The sequence below is a fragment of the Lactuca virosa genome, chromosome 6, assembly GCF_052849685.1.
Source record: "Lactuca virosa cultivar CGN04683 chromosome 6, Lactuca_virosa_CGN04683_v6, whole genome shotgun sequence".
NCBI classification, from domain to species: Eukaryota; Viridiplantae; Streptophyta; class Magnoliopsida; order Asterales; family Asteraceae; genus Lactuca; species Lactuca virosa.
The window spans coordinates 177094387-177106705 of NC_136431.1; positions in this window are offsets into that span (position 1 = coordinate 177094387).

Below are 12319 nucleotides of genomic sequence, written 5' to 3' on the forward strand. Positions count from 1 at the left end.
GCTAGGATCCAATCACAATATATTATAACTTAGAAGAGGTATGCCGTAATCCAAGCTATAACATATTTGAAAGGTAGGTGAATGACGATTCACCAATTTCCACCATGAAAAACGAAATATAGATATTAGGTTTTTAATTGGTTCTTAGAAATTCCTAGATTCTTTTGAGATTCAATGAATTTTTTTTTTCAAAGGCATGTTTCAATCTTGAGTGTGCCCTCCAAGTTTTGTGACTGGGATACCGAGGATCACAAAACGAGGTGTGAAGTAACCATGCAAATCACTTGGTACGCTTAAAGTTTATCACTCAATCGATGTGCCGGTAAACCACACACGCTCCACCGATACTATGATAAACCTTAAGTCACCCTTTACCTACCTTCTTAAGTCCAAGTTAGTGTGCCGGTTAACCACACACGCTCCACCAACGACTTAAACAAAGTGTAAAGTGTAATTTCATGGATTAGCACCTTATTCACAATTTCTTAAAGTAACTAAGATTGGGAATTTAATAAAAGCATTTAGTTACTTTATAATATTCATCATACTTTTAATGAGAATTTATAAGTCCTTGTCTTACCCGTTCGGCTAACGACCCTCCACCGATCAAGGAAGCGGTGGGTGAGAGTGGACACCCATTAAGTTGTCATTTTATAGGCAACAACCTTATACCCCCCTTATAGACCGGCTTCGTGAATGAGGCGTACTAGCGGTAAGACGACTTGATCTTATACATATATATATTAGTAACTTATAATATTATAAAGTATAAGGGTTGAATTTTAACTTTTTAAAATTCTAAGGGTTGGAACTAAAGTTTTAATCAAGACTTTACTTGTTCCAAAACTTGAGGGCAAGTTTTGTAAACTTCAAAAACTTTTTCATTTCTTATAACTTATGAATTAATTGAGTAATAAAAATGAAGACTCTTCATTTTTATAACTCTTGTGTTCTTTTAATGGCTTTAATAAAAGTGAGACTTTTGGTTTTCCATAACTTGAGAACAAGTTATGGACTCCATTAAAACACATTATGATCATGAATTAAACTACCATGAAGGTTACAAACAATTCTTATGATCATCTAATCTTCATAAGTTCAAGAACATGAATATGAACACTTTCAAGAATCAAAAATTACACTTAAAAAAACTTGTAATTTTAATAATTGCCATTGTAAATGGATTAGCATAAACATTACACCATCTAAAACAAGCTTTAAAACATCAAAACAGTTTAGGGTAATGTTTCTAGTCCATTTCCAGCAACAAAAGTGCAAACTTTCATACGAGCAGAAAACAGAAAAACTATTTTTTTTCAAGCTGTTTGCACACAAAAAAAAAAAAACAACAAACAAACCTAGGCTCTGATACCACTGATGGGTTTTGAGCATTCTAACACTTCCTAAGTGTACATGCAACCCTAATAACCTTGGATCTATGTTTGTCTAATTATCATGCAAAGTTGAATTCCAAGGTTATATTCCTATCTAGCATACATGGGGAACAAAATTTAACTTGCATGAAAGATAGAATAACTTACCTTGTTGTTGCTTATTATCCTTGAAACCTTGTGATCCTAGCACCCCAAGTGTGAGGCCTCAAATGCTTCACACAACACCAAATGCTTTTGGAGTAAACTTTTGAGAGAATATTACACTTGCAAAATCGGCTCTAGCCCTCTTGATTCTTGTGTGCAACCGATTTTGGTGGAGCATGGGTTCTTTATATAGTGTTGACACATCTAGGGTTACACCATGTAAACCCTAATGTGTCATGACTCTTCATTTCCATGACCCATGGGCTTGTAACTCCCATGGAGCATCCTATGGGTTTAACCCAACTTGATAATCCATGGAGCCTCTTAGCTCACTATACAAGTTATGCATAATTTACATAATCAACCCATATATTTAATTAGTTATCTTTTGATCACTTAATTAATTCTAAATTAATTATTGATCAAACTAATTAAATAATATTATTAATATATTAGAACTTATAATATATTAATAATCCACAAGTGTTATTTCTCTCATTTAGTCTATCCAATTGCATGGTGCCATGCAACCCAAATGGACCATGCCGGGTCGGGTCAAGTACATACCAGAAATAGTTATGGACTTAGACACCTTATCCAACAGTTACAGACCGTTAGGAGAACAGCTTTTGTATTTAGCAGGCAGAGGTGAGTCTTCTCACCATACCCATGGGTCGAAGGCACCAAGGCCGGCCCATTATGTGATTATGATTTATGTATTAGTCATTCTGTGATTTGATATGATATGTGATGGTGTGTTTTGGATGTAAGACCATGTGGGGTAGCCCATGGCAGTCCTAGGTAAAGACCATGTGCGGTAGCCCATGACATTGGATGTAAGACCATGTGGGGTAGCCCATGGCAGTCCTAGGTAAAGACCATGTGGGGTAGCCCATGGCATTGGATGTAAGACCATGCGGGGTAGCCCATGGCAGTCCTAGGTAAAGGCCATGTAGGGTAGCCCATGGCATTCTTACATGTTTTATGTATGCATGGCTTATGTGATATATGTCTAGCTTAAATTAGCTAACAGGATATGTGTATATGTATTTTGTGTGGTATGCTCTGGGGAACTCACTAAGCATTTCGCTTACAGGTTGTTGATTTGTTTCAGGTACATCTCAGCCCAAGGGCAAGGGCAAGGCATGATGGCGCGGCGTGCACTCTATCTCTCTTTCACTGATATGTTTTTAGGGACACTCTGATGATTTAAATAAGTTGTAATGAATACTGATTTGAAAACAATTATGTTGGGATTTCATGGTTTAGGCAAATGTGTTTTATTAATTAAAATGAAAACTTCTTTGAAAAAATTGGGTCGTTACACAAAATACCGATAAACTGCACATAACACATATACAAATAACAACATGTACTGGGTCCACAGCTTTACAGACTGGATTACCCCTGGGCCCACAGTGTGAGTCTGGATTGCCTTCCGGGCCCACAACTCACATCTGGATTGCCACCGAGCCCACAGTACGAGTCTGCCTCAGCTCGTATCTGGAATGCTCCTGAGCCCACAGTACGAGTCTGGCATGCCCCACCTGGACCTCAGCTCGTATCTGGAATGCTCCCGGGTTTGTTGGTTACCGCACGGAGCAGTATCACCTCAACCCATCCCACATAATATGTCGACATATAACACAACTAATACACATACAGATGATCACATAATACTACATGTAGTCCTACAGATCTACCTAACTGGCTACTCAACATACTACCACTGCTAGGATATCATATCCAATGGGCTGGCCTTGGTTCCTTAGACCCCTTAGTATAGTGAGGTAACTCACGTCACAAGTAGTGCCGAAGTACCGCAAGTCTCTGACTGTTGTCTCACCGGGAATCCCGAACTATCACATAATAAATACTAAGTTAGTTCCCGAAATAACCTCCTTGACTAAGTGTACACACCACTCATTAAGTCCATTCTCTTAATTGGGCCAAGGCCCAATTACCAAGTCCTTAACTTGAAGGTCCATATATAAGGCCCATTATTGGCCCAATTTACTAAATTGGGCCCAACCTCCTAATTGGGCCTAACCCCATGATCCACTACCACTAACTGGCCCAAAACATCTTATTTACAAAGTCCAGCAAAGGCCCAAATCCATTTAGTCCATAAACAGCCCAAAACACGAAGCTCATTTGACAAAGGCCCAACAGAGGACGTACGCGGGGCATACTCCTCTGGTACGCGGGGCGTACTCGTCCAGATGTTGACCACCATCGGGGTGGTTGACCCAGTACGCTGGGCGTACTCAACTGTTTGCCAAAACCTTATTAAGTGCTTAACGGCTTAAGAACTTAAGCCCAAACTTCAGATCCAGAGACCTATCATGCCTAGGATCCATAAAGTCATGAACTTTATCGCTTTGGACGTCCATAAAGTTCTTAATGCTTGGTCTTAATCCATTAAGACCTTATTTCTCCATGCATGGGACACATCCAGCTAATGGGACCTCATTTTTATCACTCAAGGTCCCTTCAAGAGTCTAGAAGGACAGTCCTTTTTTTCCAAATCTCAATATACACCACCTTGTGGTTTTTGGGACAAGAAATGCTTCTAATAAAGCAAAATGATGAGATATATGCATATCTGCATAAAGTTTAGAACTTTATACCTTCTGGAGCTTCTTGAGCACAAGCTAACTTCAGATCCACAAGCTAGATCTCCTTCTCCAACTATTTGATGCAATAATTTTCTTCTTTAAGCACTCAAGAACACAACAAGTAAGCTTAAACACACAAAGAAGAGGCTAGGGTTTGGGGAGGACGAATGTAAACTATGGAGGCTGAGGTAAGGGGTGTCTAGTGCTCATAATGTTGTTTATATAGGCCCCAAACCCTAAATATTAGGGTTTCACCCATACATTAGTACGCCCAGCGTACTAAGGCGGACATTAATACGCTTAGCGTACTCTTATGTACGCGCAGCGTACTCCCTTTTGGCCCAAGTTTGCAAACTTGGTCCCTAAACTTATCTTGGCTCTTCACTTCCAACCCCCAAGGAACATAAATGACAAGGTAATGATAGAAGAGGGTACGGAAATACCAGCCAAATTTCGGGATGTTACATAGTTATGGACCGCCATTGATGCTGTGAATATCCATACTTGGTGCTCGTATGTGTAATTAACACGTATATCTATATATAGATTCATAAAAAAATAATACAATATGGAAGCTGAAATTATGAAGCAACAAGACATACATTAACCAGGTAAAGTATCATCAGTGGCGGACCTTAGTGGAGCCCGGGGGGTCTCGGGCCACTGCTCCGATTCCGGCACGTAGTGTAAAAAAAATTATGTTTTTTTTTGTTTTTTCTATTAAGTGCACCGGCTTAAAATACGAGTGCCACTACTAATTTAGATTTATTCCAAAAAAAATTAGTGTCACCCCTACTAAAACGTTTTGCGTCCACTACTGACTATCATATTCAAAACAGCTCTAAAATCAAAAATCATGACAATAAGATGCAAATACCCATTGAAACAGTGAAACCGGTGGACAATCTTAAAAATCAGAAATCATTACCAATCAATATGCAAAATAAGATTTAAAATCGCATTGAACAATCAATCATATGTATGCAAATCAGAAAACAGAAATCCGATTCAACAATCCATAAGAAGGAAAGTAAAATAAATAAATTGTGACATCCCCATTTTCACGGCCAGAAAAGACCGATTTTGTTTATGCTTGTTTGAAAATCAGAGTAACATTTTAAATAAAAGTGTTGCGGAATTTGTCCCAATACAAAATATGATAAAGATTTATCAAAAGCATTTCCAAGCAAATGTATTTCATTAAAAGACTCGGGATGTCATGTTCGATACAAATCAAAAGCATAAATAGTACAACATAAGCCTTACTACATTATTTCGTATCTACAGGCCTATATCCGTAATCCCTCATCCAAAACATCACATCTATGCTCGAGCGCCACTACCTGTAATACATGAAACTGAGTGGGTCAGGCTTGAGAGCCTGGTGAGCACATAGGGTTTTCAACCCACAATAAATAAGTTTATTAATTTCATCAATCAACAATAACCCGATTACCCATTCCCGTTATCCTCACTTTACGTCCCTAAACACCTATCATAAGGGACCTAGCCTAAGGATCATCATCGGGATGGACACTACTGCTAAGGGGGTTCCTCAGCATTAAATGTCCTAAAGGCAACCATGAGGGGGATGGAGTACACCGGTGAACACATCGTTCACAAACACCTACAGCTTGCGAGCCTGCTAGCGTTCCACTGGACTGTCTAGAATGGTCCGTGGTTGTCATCCATACTCCGCTAGATGACAGAATCAACAACAACAACATCGAGGCCTCTCATCATTTTATCACACATCGTCTATTACATCTACCCATGTTATACCCCAACATTTTGTAGATATAAAATACATATACAGTTTAAATCATTTAAAACATGTATAAAAATCTTTTATCAGCATAGACAGCAAGTATTCAGACAATATGCACACATAGCACGTAATTTATATTAAATACTTCATATCTATGTGTAAGATGAAAGTGACTATGCACTCACCTGATTAGGTGGTGACTCGGTACTTGAACAGCACTTCGTTATCTCAAAACAATTTTTCCTTGACCAAAACCTAGTATTAATACCACTAGAGTTTAGTTTAACGTTAACCGTGACTAATTTATAGTCTAGCTATTATTATTATTATATAAGCGTTAAATAACACTCAATATAACTCATAATAATAGCCCAAATAATTATTTTAAGGACCTAATAACATTACTATAATTATTTAAAAGTTATATTAAAAATTGCGTAGGCGTAGCTCACTTACAGCGGATTTTAAAGAAAACCGGGCTTTGCTCGGAGCAGCGTTTCCGAACCGAAAGACCCTTTTTCTCGGGACTCCGGGAGCCTCGGGGCTTCCTTTGGGTGCTAGGGGTTTTTCCTGGGGTTTAGGGGGGTTTGGGGCTTTAGAGAGAGAAAGTAGTAAGAGAAGGAGTGGTGAATTTGTGAAGAGAAGAGGCTGCCTTCAACCTCTATTTATAGCCCCAGCCTCGGACGTACGCTGGGCGTACTCCTTGGCTACGCAGGGCGCTCTTCGGATAAGAGCTCCGTGTGGCGACGTCTCGGTGGTGCAACGTGGGCGAAGCTGGACCGAGAAGACCAGTTGTACGCGGGGCGTAGCGAGGGGTGGCGTGTCACTTATCCGAAGCGAGCCTTGATCATCATCGGATGGCCCAGATGTCGCCACGTCGTCAATCTCGCATCAGGCTTCGCAAATCCGATTCCAAACTTTAAAAATTAGTAACTTTCACATGTGAGCTCCGTTTTCGACGTTCTTTATATCGACGTGTAGGTGGGAACGTACTCTACAACTTTCGTTTAGACTCCGTCGGCTAATTTTGATTTATTTTAAAATTTATATTTTTAATAGGCCGGGACAGGATTGGTCCGTTAAAAATTCATAACTTCTTCATCCGACGTCCGTTTTCGTCTGTCTTTTTATTGATACGCTACTACTAACGAGACCTTTGATTCTCGTTTAGGTTGCGTCGGCTAAAAACTGCTCGATCTAATATTCGAACTTCGGGCTCTACACTGCTAAGCCGAAACTTCGAAAAATCATAACTTCCTCATACAAAGTCAGATTTGGGCGTTCTTTTTATGGACGCTCTCGGTTTAACGTTTTCTATGACTTTCGTTTAGATCGCTAAGGCTAAAAGTTGCTTTATCGTAAATTCACTATTTACGCTTCCCGGTGTCGTGTCGGTTTCGTCGCGAAACTTCGACGGGTCATAACTTCTTCGTTATAATTCGGATTTCGGCGTTCTTTATATCTCCGGAATCCTTGTTTCGACCACTACAACTTTATGTAAAGATATCGGGTTTATCTCGTACTTTAATTTTGACGTTTATTTTTATCCTTTATTTATTATACATTTATAAATAACTAATAAGCACATAAATGCAAATAATTCACATAATACTCAAATATTTCATCTTTATTACTTCAAAAGAATTACAATAGTTGACCTAGACTATTACATCGTCAAAAAATGCTTAGCCCCGAAACCCGGGCGTTACAATTTTCTCCCACTTAGGGTGATTCCGTCCCGGAATCATGCATCAGCAAACAGATGCGGATAGCGACTCATCATGTCATCCTCTGTTTCCCAAGTGAGATTCGGCCCATTCGAATGTTTCCATTGGACTAGCACTAAGTCGGCCATCTTGCGTCGTAACTTCTTAGTCTTACGGTCAACAATTGTCTCGGGCTCTTCAATCAGCCTCTTGTTTTCATCCATTCTTAACTCTGAGATCGGAATTATGTCGGGAACTTCTCCCGTGAATTTCCTCAGATAACACACATGGAAGGTGTTATGAATACTATCGAGTTCTTCGGGCAATTCCAGCTTGTAAGCTTGGTTCCCAATCTTCTGAAGAACTTTGAACGGTCCAATAAACCTTGGACTCAACTTTCCTCGTTTTCTGAATCTTATAAGTCCCTTCCACGGTGAGACTTTAAGCAAAACCGAATCTCCAACTTCGAAGGTCATCGGTCGTCTTTTCTTGTCAGCATAGCTCTTCTGACGACCCTGAGCTGCTGACATCCTTTCCCTGATCACCTTTAACTTCTCAGCAGTCTCATGGACTATCTCGGGGCCCATAAACTGCTTTTCTCTAGCCTCAAGCCAACAAGACGGCGTACGACACTTTTGCCCGTACAAAGCTTGATAGGGTGCCATCTTGATGCTCGAGTGGAAACTTTTGTTGTAGGAAAATTCTACCAAAGGTAAGTGCTCATCCCAGTTACCTTGGAACTCGAGGGTACATGCTCTCAACATATCTTCAAGCGTTTGAATCGTTCTTTCGCTCTGACCATCAGTCTGCGGATGGTAAGCCGTACTCAAACACAACTTCGTACCCAATTCCTCTTGTAGACTTCTCTAAAATCGTGACGTGAAACGACTATCACGGTCCGATACAATCGTTAGAGGAACACCGTGAAGTCTTACTATCTCCTTCACGTAAGCATTTGCGAGCTTATCCATAGACCACCTTTCATTGGCTGCTATGAAGTGTGCACTCTTAGTGAAACGATCCACGACCACCCAAATCATGTCGTGTCTGTTCTTCGTCCTGGGAAGTTTAGTCACAAAATCCATGGTGATATCTTCCCATTTACCCATGGGTACAGGTAAAGGTTCTAAATTCCCGTATGGTTTCTGATGTTGTGCCCTAACTCTCGCACATGTTACACACTCGGCCACATACTTCACAACATCGAGCTTCATCGTCGGCCACCAGTAGTAGGGTTTTAGGTCCCTATACATTTTAGTGCTACCGGGATGAATCGAGTACATGGTCTTGTGAGCTTCTTCCATCAGAAGATCTCTTATTCCTCCCGTCTTAGGTACCCAAATCCGATCTTGGAATACCTTCAGTCCTTGACGGTTTGTACCGAATACCAAAGTCCTTCCCAAACGCTCTTCCTTTCGGTCATTCTTTTCTGGAGCTTCTTCTTGAGCTTTCTTGATACTTTCCACAATTATCGAGACAACTTCAATTCTCAACGCTCTTGGCCTTTTTCTTTCAAGATTGACTTTCCGACTGAGAGCATCAACAACAACATTTGCTTTATCGGGGTGGTAAAGTATCTCACAGTCGTAGTCCTTGAGTAATTCTAGCCAGCGTCGTTGCCTCATGTTCAATTCTTTCTGATTAAAGAGATATTGGAGACTCTTATGATCAGTGAAAAGTTTGCACTTCGTTCCATAGAGGTAATGCCTCCATATCTTTAGAGCAAAAACTACCGCTGCCAACTCCAAATTGTGAGTGGGGTAGTTCTTTTCGTGCTCCTTTAATTGTCGAGATGCGTATGCTATCACCTTTTCTCTTTGGGTCAGAACACAACCCAACCCAACTCCACATGCGTCACTATAGACCGCGAAGTCTTCAACTTCATCGGGTAGAGAAAGAATCGGTGCTTCACATAACTTCTTCTTTAGCTTCTCGAATGCTTCTTCGTGCTTCTCACTCCATGTATAAGTAGCTCCTTTGTGGGTCAAAGCTGTCAACGGAGCAGCTATCGAAGAAAAGCCTTGGATAAATCGTCGGTAGTATCCGGCTAATCCTAGAAAGCTTCGAATCTCCATGGGACTTTTTGGTCATTCCCACTTCATCACAGCTTCGATCTTTGCTGGGTCAACCATTATCCCCTCCTGGTTAACCACATGACCCAAGAATTGGACTTCTCGGATCCAAAAATCACACTTGGAGAACTTTGCATACAGTTTCTCCCTCTTCAAGACTTCCAACACTTCTCGTAGATGCTGGCCATGCTCCTCCTGGCTTTTCGAGTAGATGAGAATGTCATCTATGAACACTATCACGGATTTATCGAGGAATGGTTTACAAACCCTATTCATCAAATCCATGAATGCTGCTGGAGCATTGGTTAGTCCAAACGACATAACCAAGAACTCGTAGTGTCCATATCTTGTTCTGAATGCAGTCTTCTCGATATCCTGCTCTCTCACTTTCACCTGATGATATCCTGACCTAAGATCGATCTTTGAGAAATAGCTCGAACCTTGCAGCTGGTCGAATAGGTCATCAATCCTTGGCAATGGATACTTGTTTTTCACCATTGCCTTGTTCAGCTCTCGGTAGTCTATACACATTCTCATGCTTCCGTCTTTCTTCTTCACGAATAGCATCGGGGCTCCCCAGGGTGATGAACTAGGTCTGATAAAACCGTTGTCCAACAACTCCTGAAGTTGCGTCATGAGCTCCTTCATCTCCGTCGGTGCTAATCGGTATGGTGCTTTCGCTATCGGTGTTGTTCCTGGTAACAAGTCTATTCTGAACTCCACTTGTCTATCAGGCGGTAATCCGGGAAGATCTTCGGGAAAGACTTCCGGATAAAAACACACACAACCGGTATATTCTGCACCTCTTTCTTTTCCTTCTTAGCATCGATTACGAATGCCAAGTATGATGCACATCCCTTGGACAAACATTTTCTGGCTTTCATCAGGGAGATGATTCCAGAATTTACTCGGCGTTTGTCCCCGTACACCATAAATGACTCTTTTCCGGGTGGGTTTACCCTTACTATCTTCTTTCGGCATTGAATCTCAGCATCGTTGGCGCTAAGCCAATAAATTCCCGGAACGATGTCGAAACCGTTCAATTCTATGGGTAACAGCTCCTCGTGGAATTCGTTTCCGTTTAGGTCAATGACGATGTTCTTAATACGATTACTAACAGGTACGAACTTGCCACTGGCAACTTCCACAATTAGGGCATTATCAAGTTTTTCTACAGGTAATGCTAATTTTCCTCCAAATCTATGCGATACAAAGGAATAGTTTGCTCCCGAATCAAATAGTATATTGGCAGGCAATCCATTTACAAGAAAGGTACCTGAAGTGATGTCTGTTGCCTCCTTTGCAGCCTCGAGCGTCATCTGGAAGGCTCTTGCCTTCGGCTTCGGTGGAATGTTGGGTCTTCCTGCCTCCTTCTTCTTTGGACAGTCCCTCGAAATGTGCCCTTCCTCGTTGCACTTATAACAGACCTTCTTGGTGAACGTGCACTCGTTGGCATAGTGCCCAGGCTTCCCACATTTGAAACAAGTGACTCCTCCGTCACATTTCCCCTGGTGCTTTTTCTTGCACTTGTCACACCATTTGGCTTCACCTCCTCCAGACTTCTGCATACCAGACCTTGAGAACTTGCTTTTCTTGCTGAATTTCGATGACCCATCAAATTTCCTTTTCTCTCCCACCTCCGCTCTCTCCAGACCCTTCTCTCGTATCTGGGTCTCCACATTCTTAGCAGCCCAGATGGCGGCTTTCAGAGTGGTTGTTTGCTTGACCATTGGACCGAAGTCCGCTGGTAATCCGAGGGAAAACTTGTTAACCTTGGAGAGTTCAGTTGGGACGAGGTGAGGAACAAGCTTCATTTTCTCTGTAAAGCTTGCAGCGTATTCAGTAACGCTCATTCTTCCCTTCTTCAGATTCTGGAATTCGTTGTTGATCTCCAGAAGATCCTGCTCGGAGCAGTATTGCATTTTTAACTGCACCAGAAAATCCTCCCACGACATCTTGCTCGCTTCTCCTTTGGGCATTGAATCAGCTAGTAGCTTCCACCAGCTTAGTATTCCAGATTTCAACAGAGGAACCGCGAGAGCGGTCTTCTGCCTGTTACTACACTCGCAACTCTCAAACATCGTTTCCATCTCGGAGATCCAGTTCCTGACTTCCACCGGCGTCGGGCTTCCAGATAGACACGGTGGTTTAGATGCCATGAAATCCTTGTATTTGCATCCACGTCTGTCATTTCCTCCATCCTGGTGGTTTTGCCTAACTATCGGTGGGTTGGCTTGACCAACAGTCCCACTGTAGTTTCCTCCTTCAGACAGCCCATCATTCAGCTCGGGCTCTACGATTGGTATGGTAGCTTCCTCGCGATTTTGTTGGAGCAAACGCCTGGTTTCCTCCATTTGACGATCCAACATCATCTAGATCATCGCTTGCACTCCGGCCATCGTGATTGGCTCAGGAACATCCGCTACAACAGGTATTTGCTGAATCGCTGGGGGTTGATTCCTATTCCCATTTGCATTCCCAGCTCCATTGCGGGTTCTTGCCATTTTGATCTATACACCGAATAAGGTGAATTTAGATCTTTATTCAAGATAGACGTTTAAATCATCATTATCTCTCCGAAACGTTCACATGCTAGTTCTAATATCGTAGTCGTACG